Source organism: Canis lupus, chromosome 31, assembly GCF_048164855.1.
Source record: "Canis lupus baileyi chromosome 31, mCanLup2.hap1, whole genome shotgun sequence".
NCBI lineage: Eukaryota > Metazoa > Chordata > Mammalia > Carnivora > Canidae > Canis > Canis lupus.
This window is the reverse complement of record NC_132868.1, coordinates 15,041,126-15,058,398: the sequence shown is the minus strand read 5'-3', so window position 1 is coordinate 15,058,398 and position 17,273 is coordinate 15,041,126. Positions and strand designations below refer to the sequence as shown.

At 36.0% G+C, this 17,273-nt stretch overlaps 1 protein-coding gene across 7 annotated transcripts in view; it reads left to right on the top strand.

Annotated features, from left to right (window-relative positions):
* The window catches only part of PEX5L (peroxisomal biogenesis factor 5 like), a 320,090-nt gene that overhangs the window by 12,186 nt on the left and 290,631 nt on the right, over nt 1-17,273 (top strand). The gene's annotated exons all lie outside the window — the stretch shown is intronic.

Sequence of the window (17,273 nt, the reverse complement as noted above, 5' to 3'; positions counted from 1 at the left end):
AGGTTTAAATATCCCAAAATTTTAAACCCATTTAGAAAAGTAATGTAAAAATATGACAGATCAGTATAGAAATCATATAAAGAACACCTACCAATTAATTATAAAAGAAAACAAATAGAAGAAAGGCAAGAATTTGAAAACTTCACAGAGCAATAAAAATAACAAACATGAAAAGATAACTTTATAAATAATAAGGGAAATGCATTTTAAAATAATGGATAATGGATAATTTTTATCCATTATATTTGTAAAAATTTAAAAGAAATAATATTCAGAGTTGGCAAGTTCCTCAACAAGGTGCTGGAAATATAAATTGGTACAAAATTTTTGAAGGGCAATCATAAGTTTATCAACATTTAAAATTGGCATATCCTATGATCTAACAATTATTTATAAGAATTCATTGATATATATAAAAGATGCTTACTACATTACTATAATACATATTATACAATATGATTGTATAATAAACTATTGAAAATCAAACAACCATCAATACAGAAGTTCTTAAATAATCAGTTGTTAATACTATGGAATACCATGCAACAGTTAAAAATAATGAATTAAATATATATGTACTATCACAGAAATCTCATAGATCAGTTGGTTAGTAAGTAAAAAAATTGCAGAAAAACAACTATAGTATGATCCTACTCCTGTAATAAAAAATTACAATAAAATTACAGAAAAGCTATATTTGATTTGTTTCTGAGCAGTAATAAAAAGAGGCTTTTTTTCCAGATGTGATTTTTTTTCCAAGAATGTATTCAAATATTGTACACATATTTTATTTTTAGAATATATGGAATGCAAATGCTTGTATATTTTTAGAAGTAAAATTTTAAAAAGGAAAACAGAAGACTCAGAGGCTTTGAAATTCAGAGGTTCTAAAAGCTCATGCATTTCAGAATCAAGAAAGGCCTGAGTAAAGACTCCAGTAAAACCCTGTAGTGGAGGGTCTGGCCATAGTCTTTTCTCACCTCAAAATAGGAGATGCTTCCAGGGGTTTTGTGGACTTCTACTTCCTGTTCTTTTCTCTTTCTTTCCCTGGTTGTCCCCAGTGCACTGGTCAAGAATGAGATAGTCCTGGGAAGAGATTAATCCATAGCAATGAAAATCTCCCACAATTCCTCCTGATCCAAATTTTTGCCCAGTCTTCACCGAGCTCTAGTTATTTTGTGTTGGAGCCCAGTGGTTCTTAACATGGCAACCCCACTATTAGTAGCCATACCATACCATGAAGGAGAGCCCAGCAGCCTGAGACAGACATCCCTGTTTCTCACCATATAGAAAAAGCAAGTGGTCGTTAGTGCCTTCAAGGAGCCACTGAGTTGTATGTATACTTTTTTAAGGCTAATCATCTGTTTAGTAAGTTTTCCTGCCAATGCCTCTTTATCAGGAACAATAAAGGTGAGGTATCATTTAGTTAAGAAGGGTAGTTCTGTTTATCAGGAACAAGGAACTGTGGCTCAGAAACTGTGCAAAAGCATGTATATGCATTGCTTAAGCTAGCTCCCTAAGTTAGATATGAGATAGACACATATCTTCATTTTACAGGTGAGTAAACAGTAACTTAAAGATATTGAGTAATTGTCCATGTTCACTTGGTTAGTGAGTTGTAGAGTTAAGAATTAACCCCAGATTCAAACCCAATCAGTTCAATCCCTGACCCTGTAGACTTAACTACCCCCTAAGGCTTAATATGGGCTTGATAAGAAAACACCATTACTCCCCAAAATGCAACATATGGCTTACAACCTTTTAATGCAAGCTGTTTGCTTACTTCTGAGGATATTTTCATGACTAGTTACATGAAATAGCAGAATCGTGCCCAACAGTATGAGTGGACTTGACTGATTTCATTCTTTTTTATGTATATATTGGTTTTATTTATTTGAGAGAGAAAGAGAGTGCACATGAGTTGGGGGGAAGGCCAGAGGAAGAGAGGGGGGGAATCCTTAAGCAGACTCCTCACAGAGCCCAACTCAGAGTTCCATTCCAGGACCCTGCGATCATGACCTGAATCAAAATCAAGAGTCAGTCGCTTGACCGACTTGAGTCACCCAGGCACCCATTGACTGATTCCATTCTTAAAAAATCTGACAGCAAGACCACGTCATCTTTACCATTTTACAGGTAACACCAGCCAGCAACAGGTTTAATTAAAATCAACTCAGTGAATATCTATTCAGGATTCGTTATGCTGGAAAACTTCCCTCTCATATCCTTCAAGAGAATAAATTCTTCCCTAAGGAGACCTAGGAAAGCCTGTGTCAAGAAATGGGCTTCAAGGTTTATTCAGATTTTATTTATTCATGAGAGACACAGAGAGGGAGAGAGAGGCAGAGACACAGGCAGAGAGAGAAGCGGGCTCCATGCAGGGAGCCCGATGTGGGACTTGATCCCAGATCTGCAGGATCAGGCCCTGGGCAGAAGGCCGCATTAAACCACTGAGCCACCCGGGCTGCCCAGCCTCCTTTGCAGCTGTTCCAGGCTGGAGATCTGAGAGAAGCAAAGAAGTGCTTTCACTGAGGCCCAGTGCAAGAGAATTTACATCTGGTGCCCAGATATTTTCTCCCTATACCCCCAACCACAAAAAAAACAAGAATTTAATGAGAAGAAGAAGCTGTAATAAGTGAGAGAAGCCTCCAAATTTTAGTGACTTAATACTTTTACTTCAGAACCCATAAACAACTCCTACCATCTGGCCTCACTTTATTTTTTTATCACACCGGAGGGAATCTCAGCCTACTACAGGATTTTAAAAAAAAATTAAAAAACAGAATCAAATTCCTCCTTTCTCCCTAACCCTCACTTCCAGCACTAAGCACAGAGTTTTGCAAAGCAAATTTTTGCTATTATTCTTACAGAGAAAGAATTCTGGCATGGATGAAAAAGAACTCAAGAGTAAGACAAGCACAAAAGGTGTTTTGTTTCTTTCAAATCAGTGTAATTTATACAGCTGTGTATAAGAGCAAAGCTGTTTGAGAGAAGCAGATGTGAGTAGGGACTTTTGGGTTTTGGCACCATGTCTCTCAAAGCTGCTCTCTCTCTATACTTTAGTGTCTCTATTCAAACAACTAGGAAAAAATAAACAGAATAAAGAGAACCCTGAATAAAAAGAACTGGATTAATTAAACAATAAGGACAGTTACTCTGTATTCTTTTCAGAAGCTACTCACTCAACTTCTGGGACCCTGGGTGGCTCAGCGGTTAAGCGTCTGCCTTCCGCTTAGGGTTTGATCCAGGGGCCCTGGGATCGAGTCCTGCATCTGGCTTCCTGCATGGAGCCTGCTTCTCCCTCTGCCTATGTCTTTGCCCCTCTCCCTCTGTGTCTCTCATGAATAAATAAATAAAATCTTTTTTTAAAAAAAAAAGAAGCTACTTAACTTTAACAATATCTTTTAACATAAATGAGTAGTATACAAGTTATATGTTTAAAGAAAGCAAGTTGCCTCAAGTTTTATAAAGTTCATCTCTTTGTTCATGACTCTGACACAGATTGGAATTTTCAGACAGGGTCAACTCTTACCCAGAGATGAATTTGACACGTACTTTCATACTCTAGAGAAGAAGAAAAGCAGATGAAAGAGTTGAATGAATGAATAAATTAAAAATGTCTTTCCATCTTTATTGCTTATGTTCAAATTAAATGACATTTGACAATACAGTTTTAATTTGTGAGCCAAAGCTCATTTTGCTTTCTTCTATATTATCAATGTATCTTTTTATTTACCCCAAACCAATTCAACCATGTATCAAGAAAGTAGCCCTATTGATTCGCCAGCTCTCTATGCCTTAATATCTGTAAAGAGGGCCTACCTGGTATGGGAGCTTAAAAAATAGCTAGCACCCATTGAGTACTGTGTATGGGCCAGGCAGACAGACAGTAAAAAGCATTCTGTATATATTACTTCATTTAATCCCCACAATAGCCCAACTAAAGTTTTTATTATAATTGTTGTTATTATTTATTATTTACAAATGAGGAATCTGAGCTTCAAAAATGTTGAGTTTCCACAGCCACTCAGTGGCAGTGTCAGAGTTTGAGAGCCCAAGTCTGCTTTTGGAAACTGCTCTTAATTATCATATATTGTAATATATATATATTCAATATATATATATTCAATATGTTATATATATTGAAAGAGCATTGGCTTTGGAGATATCCAGACCTAGGGCCAAATCCCAGCTTAATCATTTACTAGTTGTGTGACATTAGGAAAATGGCTTCCCCACTCTGAGGCTCAAATTACTCAGCTGTAAATATAACAACAAAACATTTCAAAGGATTATTGAGAGGTTTAGAAACAATTTAACATACTCTCTGATTCATAAAGGATTCTAAATATACTGAGCTATTGTTTTAGTTGTTATTAATAATATTAAAGAGCCCAATAATAGTAAAGACCCCGTTCCATTCCAGTAGCTTGCTGACAATTTGGAACATATGATCCCAGGCTTCTCTCTCACTTCTATTCTTTAAAAGTCTGTGAATTTTTAAAGAACATTCTGATAATAAATAGGTCAAATTACCTTTCTACCTTTTCAAAAGAAAAAAATTCCATTGAGGACATTCCCTCTTTCATTCCTAAGGGCTATTATAAAAGCTGCCATATCAGCAGAGATTGTGTTATTCTAGAATGTTTTCTCCTAGAACTTTGTGGAATGCACTATTCTCTTAGAATTTCATTTCCCTTCCCTTTTGAGAGCACAAAGGCAATAGCATAGTGTCAGCCACTGCAGAGCTGCAGAATGTTTTTTTTTTAAATTTCTATTTCATACGTGAAAATTAAATTTAATTATTCCTCAACATGTCAAAGGCACTCATCAAGTTAGGCTGGTTTATGCTGAGCAGAAACTGTGAATAAGATTTAATTTGGAAACACTTGTTTCCGAAAATCTTCATGAACTCTGAGAAAGAATTACTATTTGTGGCAATACATTGGGGAACCTACTGTGCTGACTAAGAAATGCCATTTGAGGTGGAGAAGCTGTGAAATGCACTGCCCCTATTAATTCTACCACATAGTACATCTTTCACTGAAAAGCTATGCACTATAAAGCTTTGTCCCTAGGAACCAGCCCCCAGAAGTCATGATTGCATTAAAGGAGGCAGTAGGGACTTATGAAACATATCAACCTTATCAAATTTGATAGAATCCTTTCAAAAGAAAGAAAGATTGCTGACAGGCAAAAATGTGGTCATTGTGCATGTTTGAGCTGTTTTGAAAATGTTGCATACAATACTGGAAGAAATAGTCCCGCTGGAGAGGACTATTCACAGAGGAGGTACTCTTGGAACATAAAGCCAAGTGGCCAGTCAAGGAGCTCAGAAGGCAATGTGGTATCCTGGCGGTTATTACAGACTGTCCTATCCAACCTATTGTGGGTGGACTGAATGAAACAAACCTGTCCTGAAAATCTCCCTATAGGCAGAGCAGGACTGAAGACAGCTGGAGTGACTTCTTATAAGATCAGGCCAAATGAGGCTTATTTTATTGCTCCCTTATGTGTTCATGCAAGGAAATAATCTGTCATCCAGTCTTAAATCTTTTTTAAGGAAGATGCTATTGTAGAACTGATAATATAAAAAAGAATTTCCTGTGTAAATTTAAAAAAATAATAGTAAGTTTTTTGAGCCTAAGTAATTTAAATGGACCAAAAAAATTGAAACTGAGAAAAGAAAGAAAAGGCATATGGGAACAGGAAATATGCCAGTAGTTGAACTTACACAGACTTTGCTGTTGGGTGGCTTTGAATCTAATTCTTAGGTCTACTATTTACTATCTATCTTTGAGTAAGTTGATTATCCACTATAAGCTATAGTTTCCTCATCTGTAAAATGAGGAAATGGTATTGTTGGATGGTCATGAGAATTAAATAAGATAAAATATGTTAATTTCTCATAGATAAGAGGTCAATAAATGGCAGCTCTCATGTTTCTTGGTTTGGTTATTGCTCTGTTCAGAATGAATGGAAGCGGTGAGGAAGCAGTATATAGAAATGATTTTAATGAAGACAAATGTGATTCTGATGGGACAGGCAGGGCATGTCAGGGAGAAGAGAATTTGACATCAGTTTCAAACACAAAAAATTCCAGGTGCACATAGGACCAAAGAGCTGGAACACATATGTCTTTAGTCTTTGAGATGAAAGTTATCATCAGGGTTAGCTAAAGCAGATCCTTAATCAGTCAAATACTTTTAACAAGCAGAAGAACTACAATGCATTTATGCCATTCCCTAATACATATTTGAAAAACATGGAGGAATTGTACAGTAATCAGGGTTCTTCAGAAAAAAAGTCATGGAACCTGAGAAGTCCCATGATCAGACATCTGCAGTATAGACCCAAGAGGGCTCATGGTATAGTTTGAGTCTGAGTCTAAGATTCTGAAAACCAGGTGAATCAATGGTTCAAGTTCTAGTCCAAGTCTGAGATCTGAGAACTGGAGTGCCAATGGTGTAAATTCCAGTGTAAGTATGAAGACCTGTGAACCAGGAGCATCAGTGATCTGAAGGCAGGAGGAGACTGATGCCCTTCCCAACTCAGTCAAGTAGAGAGAAAATTTTCCCTTTCCTCCACAGTTTGTTTAGTCCTCAGTGGATTAAATGATGGCTGTCCACACTGGGGAGGGCAATCTACTTTACTCAGTATACCGATTCAAATGCTATTCTCTTCCAGAAACACCCTCACAGATATATGCAGAAATAATGTTTAACCAAGTATCTGGGCACCTGTGACTCAGTCAAGATGACACAAAAAATTAACATTTTCAGATTGTGTATAGAATCCAGGGGAGTTGTGGGCACCTGGGTGGCTCATTCTGTTAAGTATCTGACTCTTGATATCGGCCCAGGTCATGATCTCAGGGCCATGAGATCAAGCTTTGCAATGGGCTCCACACTCAGCATGAAATCTGCTTCAGATTCTTTCCCTCTCCTTCTGCCCCTCCTCCCCACGCTCACTTGCTCTCACACACACTCTCTCTCTTTCAAATAAAAATAAAAATAAATAATAAATAAATAAATAAATAAATAAATAAATTTTAGAGAAGAATCCAGGGGAATTATGACTGGTGACAAGGTTAGAGCAGTCCACATTTCATGAAAAGATCCCAGGAAAAGGGAATTTGACTTTTATAATATGGTTGTAGTAATAGGTACTAACAATAACATTTTTTTTATAGTTATGGAGAATCCTTCGTATAAGTTCACTTCTTCCCACAGGCAAAATTTCGTTAACATCCAATATCTTAGATATGCAGCCCTGTGAGGCAAGTAAGACCAATCATATTATCCTTAACTTACACATGAAGAAAAAGCTAGGAGAGGTAAGACGGTATGCACAAGCTCATCCAGCTTTAGGAAACACAAAACACAAAACAGAATAAAAGTCCATCTGACTCAGCCCAGCATACTCAACACCACACCACACTGCCTATTATTATTCCTAGATTTTTAAAATTAATAAATTCTAAAACAAAAAGTTCTTTTCCAATGACCTCCATCTATCATAAAACAAATTCTCAAATAACAATTTAAAAATATCCTGTTTATTCCAAAGGTTGCCTTTGGGCCATCAGTTACTTTGGTGCAATCCCACCAACAGCCCTCGATGCCTGTCTAATGAGAATAGAATTTCCCATAAACAATGTGCAAAAGTCTTGATACCTAAAGTAATTACATGCCATGTCAATCACTATCTTTTACTTCTTGCCACTGCTTCTCCCACTTCAATGCACAACTTTGCAGGGACAGAAAATAGTCAGCCATATTATTAGACTTTGAAAATAAAATTATAAAGTGCCAAAAGGAAGTGACAGGTTATGAATAGGTATCATTTATTCATATCTCAGTACAATATCTACAGACTCTAGGAATTCTGATAGCAATTTCTTAAGACCATTTATTGACAACAGCATTTAGATTTGTGGGGTTTGTGTTCCTGACTGCTGAAATGTAGCAGGGAGATTAAGAACAAATGGACACACACACACGTACACACACACAATTATAATTAGTTTTGGCATCTACCATATCCTCCCTATAAAGAAACAATAGCAGTTGATTACAAATACAGATATAGGTAGTAGCAAGGTTATTTTTGTTCAGAAAAGTTCATGCTGGTGAAATGACATTTAGTTAAAAATCTGGCTACTTTGTACTTTATATTTAGAAGATAAATGTTTCATATACATTTAATATTTACTATTTTAATTCATTTTCTATCTTCTACAGCTTTTAAGTTGGACCATTTTATCAACTTCAGTGAAAATAAAAAGCAAAAACAGTATTTACTTTTTTCTTTGTCTCTCCTTCTTGCTGTATCATCTTAGACAATAATGGTGCCAAAATTTTTCAGTATTATTACTTATTGACTTCTCTGCCTATCTATGTGCCTTCTTAAATGTTTATATAATTTCATACATATGTTACAGAGTCTAAATTCACATGGCAGACCTGATAGGGACTTTAGAGACTATCTGATTGAGCTTTGGCCCATGCCCCCTCATTTTATAAAGTAAACTAAGGCTCAAAGAGTCAAGTGACTTTCCCAAGATTACGTAGCTAGCCAGTCAGAATTGGCACAAGAATTTAGCTTTTAATCCAAGGATTTTTCCACTTTATTCATATAAATAAATGTAGATGTTAGTACTTTTCATTAATTAACATTTATCAATAAATACAAAAGGCCATGATTCTTTCCTCAATGTAAATTGGAAATGTTCCTCTTAGGTGTAATAACTTTTCCTGCATATTACCCAGCAATTGACCACTGATGTGATGTGCAAAGGCTGAATTTTACCCATATTTACAACACTTAGGCAATCTGGCTCTTCATTTTGAGGTGGTTTGGTGGGAACTGTATTACTAGGCTATTTGTCCTCTGGCTAGACCATAATTTGACCTTTTGCTTTGAAAATTATATAGGAAGAGTGATCATGCTCTTTACCCTCTCCCACATATCATGCAAGCAATCTGTAGATATAATCACAGACTTCCAAAGCCCTCTTTGATAGCCTAAACAATCTTGACCCCTGGAAGTGATACAACTTGTGTGGTAAAAAGGATGAACACAGGTCTCCATAAGAAAAACTAGGACAGTGACAGAAAAAGTTGCTGGCGAGTAGGGAGGGGAGGTGGGCCTCTCATGCTTTTAATGGGGCAGAAATGATGTGTCCATGTGTTATTCAATAATAATTCTTTTTACTTTGTGAGATATAGGATGAGTTTCTGATTTATTTTCACATATACATGTATATGTGTGTACGAATACATGTATATGTGTGTACATATACATGTATATGTGTGTACGAGTATAACAACAGTAAGCAAGCAGGATTCCTAAACAAAGAGGTTTTGTAGAGGTCTGTGGGTACTACTCCAAACCCTCCCTCATTGCAGATAGGCAGTCTTCCTTTTTGGAAGGGTATATGGCCTGGCAGTACTTTGTTTCAGAGCAATCAATCATGGCCTCAATCTGTCTATTCATCTTCTTGTGACAAGAAAAAAACCATGTAGGAGCTCTTAAGCCCCATGGAGAAGTTCTTTTTCATCAGTCTTCTATAGTAAAAAAGTAATAACACATGTCCATTTAGTGCTTGTACAAATTCAAGCTTACATTTTTCTTCTGATCAAACATAGTTCTGGTGTTGTTTACCATTCTTTTTCTCAAGGTTTTTCCCCTGTTCATGTTTTACTCAATTATTGCCTAATGGGCTCTAGGCACTTTTCTAGGCATATTAAGATGAAGAAATATTTTACCTGTCTTCAAGTAGCTCATTGTCTTTTAAGAGTGAGAGGTTGGTAAACAAATATTTGTCTTTATATTCCTAGTGTAAATAGTCCAAACCCCAAAAGGCCTACAGCTTCAGCCCCTTTCATGTTATTCTGTGTTATGTTTCCTGTCCGGTCCACTGAGGTGTTTATCTTGCTTGAAAGCAATTATGTCTTCTAACTGTTCTCTGAAGGAATAATCTATTATGATGTGTGTTTGGAGCAGTGCAAGGTTTCTCAGCTTAAATTTAAAACTCAAAGTGATTGGAATAAGAAGTCCTCAAATTTGCTATGGTCATAAGTACTTTATAAAATGTGGGATTAGCTGTTAATTGAAAATTAAAAACAAAACAAGCCTCTTGGTTCTAAAAATATTTTATGAAGAAAATTATTTTAAACTCTTTATTAAAATAATTTCATAAAATAATAGTGTAAGGAGTCCCTGGTGCCCATCACTCACTATAATTACAACCAGTTTGCTATCCTTGTTTCATCTTTTTTTTTTTTCCTTTTTTCTTCTTGTTTTTGTTTCTTTAGTGGAAAATACTAGAGCATTTTAAGGCAATCCACAGCATTATATCATTTCTCCCATAAAAACTTGATACCTTAATAGAAAGGTTTTTCTTTCTTTTTTTTTTAAGATTTATTTATTTGAGCGAGAAAGAGAGAGAGAGAACATGGAAGGGGAGGGGTAGAGAGAAAGAGTCTTAGACTCTGCACTAAGCGCCCCAGACCTGGGGTTAAATCTCATCACTCTGAGGTCACTACTTGAGCCAAAACCAAGTCAGACACCTAATGAATTGAACCACCCAGGTGCCCCTAGAAAGATTTTTCTTAAAATACACACATACGAAATAACATCAACACACCCAATACAATTAACAATCATTTCCTGATATCCTTCAATACCTTGTCTGTTTAATTTTCCCCAACTGTGTCAAATATTGTCTTTTTACACTTGATAGGACCACACCTTACAACTGGTAGATTGTTCTAAGTCTCTTTTAATGTGTATCCATATACTCTGCACCCCCTCCTCTTAATATCATTTAATATGGAAAAAAAACTGTGGAATTTATTATTTTTAATGTATTTTATTTTACTTTTGAGAGAGAGAGCTTCTATGGGAGTGAGAGTGGGGGAAGGGGCAGAGAGAGAGAGAGAGAATCTTAAGCAGGCTCCACACTGGGTGGAGTCCAACATGGGGCTTGATCTCAGGACTCTGAGACCATGATCTGAGCTGAAATCAAGAGTCAGGTGCCCAACAGACTGAGCCACCCAGACACCCCAAAACTGTAGAATTTCTTACATTCTGAATTTGGCTTATTGTATCTTTGCAGTGTAAATTAGCATACGCTATTCCGTCTCCCTTTTTTTCCCCCCCTTAAGACTAGTACTTATATCTGCAGGCTTAATTAGATCAAGTCCTTTTCCCAGGGATAGCATATAGGGGATGCTGTGTAGTTTCAATTGCTTTACAACATGTGGCACATAATATCTATTTGGTTTACATTTGGTAACATTAAGATTAATTACAGGGCTCAGGTGGTGTCTATTCAGATCCATTCATCATAATTTTCCATTAATCATTCACCTAATGGTCTCGACACTGTTGATTGTAACCTAGATTTGTTATTTCATTAGATATTACAAAATGGTTATTTTCTAATTCTGACATTTGTCTTGCATTTATTAGCTGTGATTCTTTTATTAAAGAATAATTTTCCTTCACCAGCCATTTGGTGCCCTGAAATACAGGAAAGATAGAATAAATGCTTGATCCTCTACCTTTAGTTATATATTTTCAGAATAATGAGTTTGTGCCCTATTTTGCTTTTCTCTTGGGTCTCTATCCAGTTTAAAGTATCACAATATTATTTTTCATTTTCATTTAGCAATTCTTTATCTTACATGATTCCTTTTCTGTGACCTCTTAGTCTGATTTCAAAAAGGTAAATTCTGTTAAGTCTTAAATCTTCTTGAGCCCATAAGTCATGAATTTCCTAAAAATTCTTATGCTTTGTATAAGTCAGTAAGGAAGAGAAGCCAAGGGACACTTGTGTGGTTCAGTGGTTGAGTGTCTGCCTTCGGCACAGGGAGTGATCCCACGATACTAGAGTCAAGTCCTGCATCAGGCTTCCCCCAAGGAGCTGCTTCTCCCTCTGCCTGTGTCTCTGCCTCTCTCTCTGTGTCTCTCATGAATAAATAAATTTTTTAAATAATTTTTTTAATCTTTTAAAAAAAGGAAAAGAAGTCATGCTAGTGTTTCCAATCAGTGGAAATGTAATCTAGGACATTGGTTATAAAAGTGATGGGAGGTCTAAAGAAATACAAAGGGGAAGATATTCATAACAGCAAGAGCTCCTACCCATGTAAGCTGAAGGACAAAAGGAAAGTGATGGTATGCAGTGTCCAAAATAATGTTATCCGTAAGGCCACTGGAGCACCTGCATCTGACATCGGATCCACTGCTATTACCACCACTGCGGGAAGCCTAGAACCCACTTTGCCACTTACACTGCAGTAACTCAGAAGACTGTTGTCACTGTTGCTGTTGGAACCAGAGTACTTTAGCAATATGCTGATGGGGATGATACAGCAATCCCTTCTGCCACTGCTGCTGGACTGAATTGTCTCAGAGGAACCACAAGTCTGCATTTACTCTGTGCAGCTGTCATTGCCAGAGGAGCTACCAAAATACTTAAATAGGAAGAGGAAACTTCCTCCTGCCTCTTAGTCTAGTCTCCTACTGTGCTTTGCATTGATACAACCTAATCAGAAGATCCACCCTGGCAAGGGCGTCTGTGAAATGTAGTCTTTGGTCTTCTATCTTCCTGCAATGTACAGCAAAGCATGACAGTGCAGAAATTAGGCTGATAGCAGATGGACAAATGACCACACAGGCTTCTTTTAGTAAATCCATTATTGCCGAGGGAGCCAGCTCCTCCAACCATTCACTAATACATGGTGCTACAGATTTTAAAAAAAAAGAAAAAAAAGAAAGAAAGAAAGAAAAGGTCCTTTGATTTTCCTTGCTTAGTTTTCCATAAATAAGAAATTTTATGTCTGTCCATTGTGATCTTATAGTTAAATGAGAGTTAAACTTAATTCAGAAATTACAGAGAAGGCTTTAGTTTCAAGGAAGTGGCATAAAATTTAAAAATATATGAGTATTGACAATAGACCAATTTTGAGATCAAACTATCTGGGCAACCAAAAGAAACCAAAGCCATGGCCTTTAGTGGTATTTTCAGATCTATAAAACATCATAGATAAGATCTGTAAGGAAAGACTTCCATCATACTGTATCTCTGCTAGGTGATAGTTTGTATCTGGATCCAGGCTGAGGCCTTTCCAGGTCATGAGTATACTCTTACTACAGCCGATCTGTAAACATGAGGGGAAGCCAAAGAGATACCCTCAAGTTTCTCATACTGTCTTTGTATCTAGATGCAGGTCATAAAACCTTTGTATCTTATATAAATGTGTCATGTGAGTGGGCTTAGCCGTTTCTACTTAGTTACCTGAAACAACACCATGGATCTCCCATCTGTTTCCCTTCATCTAATCAATGTTTTACCTTATAAACATTTTTTACCAAATGTCTGGTAAATAGATGATACTTAGCTTTGGTTTCCAAGGCTGCTAAAAAGTGTCCCCACTTGTATACTTTCTTTATTAGCTTTTTAAACAGGAATTTAAAAGGAGATGCTTGGGATCTGTATTTATAAAATAACCCTGCTGAAAAATATACCTGTCCTATAATTATTAATTCAGCACTTGTCCTTACATGCTTCATTAGTTATAAACAACTATAAAATTTATTTTAAATATTTCTAACTATATGATATATTAGTTTTTGTTTTAGAAATTTTATGTAATAAATTAATACAATAAATTTATTTAATAAATTTCATTTATTTATTGAGAAGGCAATATTTTCATATGGTTAAAAATACAAAATATACATACGGTAAATAGTGAAAAGCCTCCTTCTCATCTTTGTCCTTCAGCCATTCAGTTCCTTTTCCCAGATTTAGCTTTTGTGTATTTTCCCAAATATATTTTATGCATAATAGTATACCATATATCCTGTTTTAACAATATATATTGGAAATCACTTCATATCAGTACATAAATAAATGTTAATTCTCCAATACATAGGATATATTCCTAGACGTGGAATTATTGGATTAAAGGTTATACCTTTTATAATTCTAATGGGTGTATTGCCAAATCATCCTCCAAAGGACAATTTACACTCACATCATCAATGTATAAGAGTGTCTGTTTTCTCACATTCTCACCATCACAACGTGTTAAGCTTTTGATCTTTGCCAGGTGAAAAAACTGTCATATCAGCACAATAAGAGAAATTCTCTTACTATAAATGAAGATAAGAATTTCTGGGCTTTGTATTATGTTCCATTGATCTCTATCTATTCCTATGCCTCGTGATGTAAGTATAATTACTTTAGAATATATGTACTATCTGGTAAAACTATCTCTCCCTTGTTAATCTTATCTTTAGTGCATTAAAGTTTTCAGGATCTCAAGAGGTTTTGAAACTGCAGATCTAGGCCATCTTTTATATGTTATTTAACAGGAAAGGCATTGGATGAGTCACAGTCCATGCAAGCATGGAGTCAGTATCCAATGTCCAGGCTTTTTTTTTTTTTTTTTTTTTTTTTCTGGATGCAGAGAGAATCCCAATAAACTGGTGATTTAAGATGGTGACTTTTGTGATCATCGTAATTTAAGAAACTTGGAGAATGTAAAATAAGGGTTGCTATATAAATTTGTTCTCCATTCTGCCTCGAACTAAAGCAAGAAATGAAGGAATTACTATTTTGGAGAGTCAGGTAGAAAAGACTCTCCTCTAAAGAAGATCTAAAGAAAAATAGATCTAGCATTGGATCTAGAACAAGGCACCAAGATCTTGAATCAACACTACACTTATGAAAATGGAGCCAGAGTCAAGTTACCTACCTACTACATTTTATACCTATTTGGGTAATCTTCAATCATCTTTCCTAGTTTGAATATGTTCATGATTCAGCTTCAACTCTGATTTATTAAGTTGTTACTGTCTGCTCTGGAAGAAAAGCAATATAGAGACACTCTTAAAATCCTTATAAAATCCTAGGGTAAATTGCCTCAGTGAAAATCCTGTTCTGTTTCTTGCTAGCTGTGGAACTTAAGTAGGGTGCATTAACTCTGTGCAGTCCTCTTCTCTTACCCCATTATCCCTATCTGTAAGGTGTAAATAATAGTCCTGCTTCATAAGGTTGTCTTGAAAACTAAATGAGTTTATATGCTGGCACTTAGCACAGTGTATGTCCCAAATTAGACACTAAATAAAGCTACCATTAACTATAATGATGATCATCATATAATTTATTTTAACAGCTATGTGATGAAATTTATTTTTGTTTTCACTTTACAGAAACCAAGGTTTTATGTCTTTCCCAATTTCCATAGCTAGGCTGTTAACTAGAAGGGTGAGATTCAAACTCTGTTTTGAGTACATTCCAAAAAAAAAACAACTGTTTGTGGCTTTAAATCCTAAAATTATGTTTTCTAAATCTAATACTGACCAATGTAGAGATCTTCCAACTCTTCTTGTGCCTCTTCTATTGATTACTTCTCCAGGCAAAATTGATTGACTTCACTGTCCCAAAATCCTTTGTCACATTTAAAACTGACCTGTATTTCCTTCCCTCAGTACTTTATTATATGTCCTAAGTCACTCTCTCTAAACAATGAAACATAATACCACTAGTTATAATTGTATCCTAAAATATCTGGTCAATTTTGAGGCAAAGCCCTGAGGCTTTTCACTAAGGTCTTCAATATTCTTTTCTTTGTTCACACTCCTTAATAAAGTAATGAAAATGAAATTGCCTCTAGATTTTGGAGTTTTAACACCAGAAAGACTGTCTTTGTCAACCTTGTATTCCTTGCTATACCCACAACAAATAAATCTTCCCCTTTTATAGATGAGGATATTCAGCATCAAAAATGGCTAATTTGGGATCCCTGGGTGGCGCAGCGGTTTGGCACCTGCCTTTGGCCCGGGGCGCGATCCTGGAGACCCGGGATGGAATCCCACGTCGGGCTCCCGGTGCATGGAGCCTGCTTCTCCCTCTGCCTGTGTCTCTGCCTCTCTCTCTCTCTCTGTGTGACTATCATAAATAAATAAAAATTAAAAAAAAATAAAAAATAAAAAAAAATGGCTAATTTTTCTAAGCTCTTGTCTAAAGTGGTGTTGAGATAAGCCCTGTAAAGTGTACCCAGTGGAATTCACAATTTGGATTGTAGACCTAGAAAATGCTGGGCCACATGTAATGATGCTTTCTGAAATAGTTCAAAAAGCTGACGTAGTAGCTCAGTGCCATATTAAGCATAAGTAGATGATCTGGCCTCTGAGTTCCATGTGAAATGATAGATATAGGAGCATATGGTTAAATGATCAGTTTTCTTAGGGTTTATGTTTTAGGGTGTTTTGCAGTTCTCTCTCTCTCTCTCTTTCATCTTTTTATCAGTCCATGCCATCAAACTTCTGGGGAAAATAGGCTAAGACTAATTAGTTCCCACTGACTATTTCAACATCACAGGACACCACTGGAAGATTTATAAAATCTTAGAGGAAATAGAACAAAAGAAGTAAGAGATACAAACTCAACTCAAACTTGTCAGATAACTGGGAACTTACTGGCTCACATAATTAGAAGTCTACAACAGAGCAGAATAAGTATCAATATCTGGACTAGGTACCACTTTTCCAGTAAACCCAGCAAAAGTCTCAAGATTCACTCTATTGAACCAAGTTTATTCACATATCTATCCTTGAATCACTGGTCCCAAAGAAGGGAATATATAGTTTTGCCAGGTCTTGGAGTTGAAGTCACGTTTCTACCCTACCCCACTCCATGCCCAAAACTAAGTGAACAGAGAATAAAGAAGGGGTATTTTCTCTGGGGTAATGAAAGTGGCATTACCAGAAGAGGAAAGGGATGCCAGGCAAGCAAAAACATATGTTTACCACACATGATCAAAAATGTGATGAAGCCTATTCCATTATTTCATTCATTCATTCAAACTTTAAAAGAATAAGAAATATGAAGTCTGCCCTCAAGGAAATCATAGCCTTTTAAAATAATCCTATCAATACATTATTGTGATAGATTCCATTAAATGTACACAAAATAAGCAATAAAAATACATACTAGGTGAATCAATTATATTCACAGATGCCTTGGCTATGATTTTGTTATTAAATTTCACATTTATGTCCACCAGTAAAATGTTAGTACACATAAGTATAGAGAAAACTGAAAAAGACCTCACTCATAATTTCACTAAAGAGACTAGCCTTACGTTAAATGTGTCTAAATCTAATATGGAAGTAACAACTGAGGTAGTGTTTTTTCATGATCTGCCATTGCTTGATGCTTCTAGAAAAGAGTAAGCTGACAGCATCCACACAGA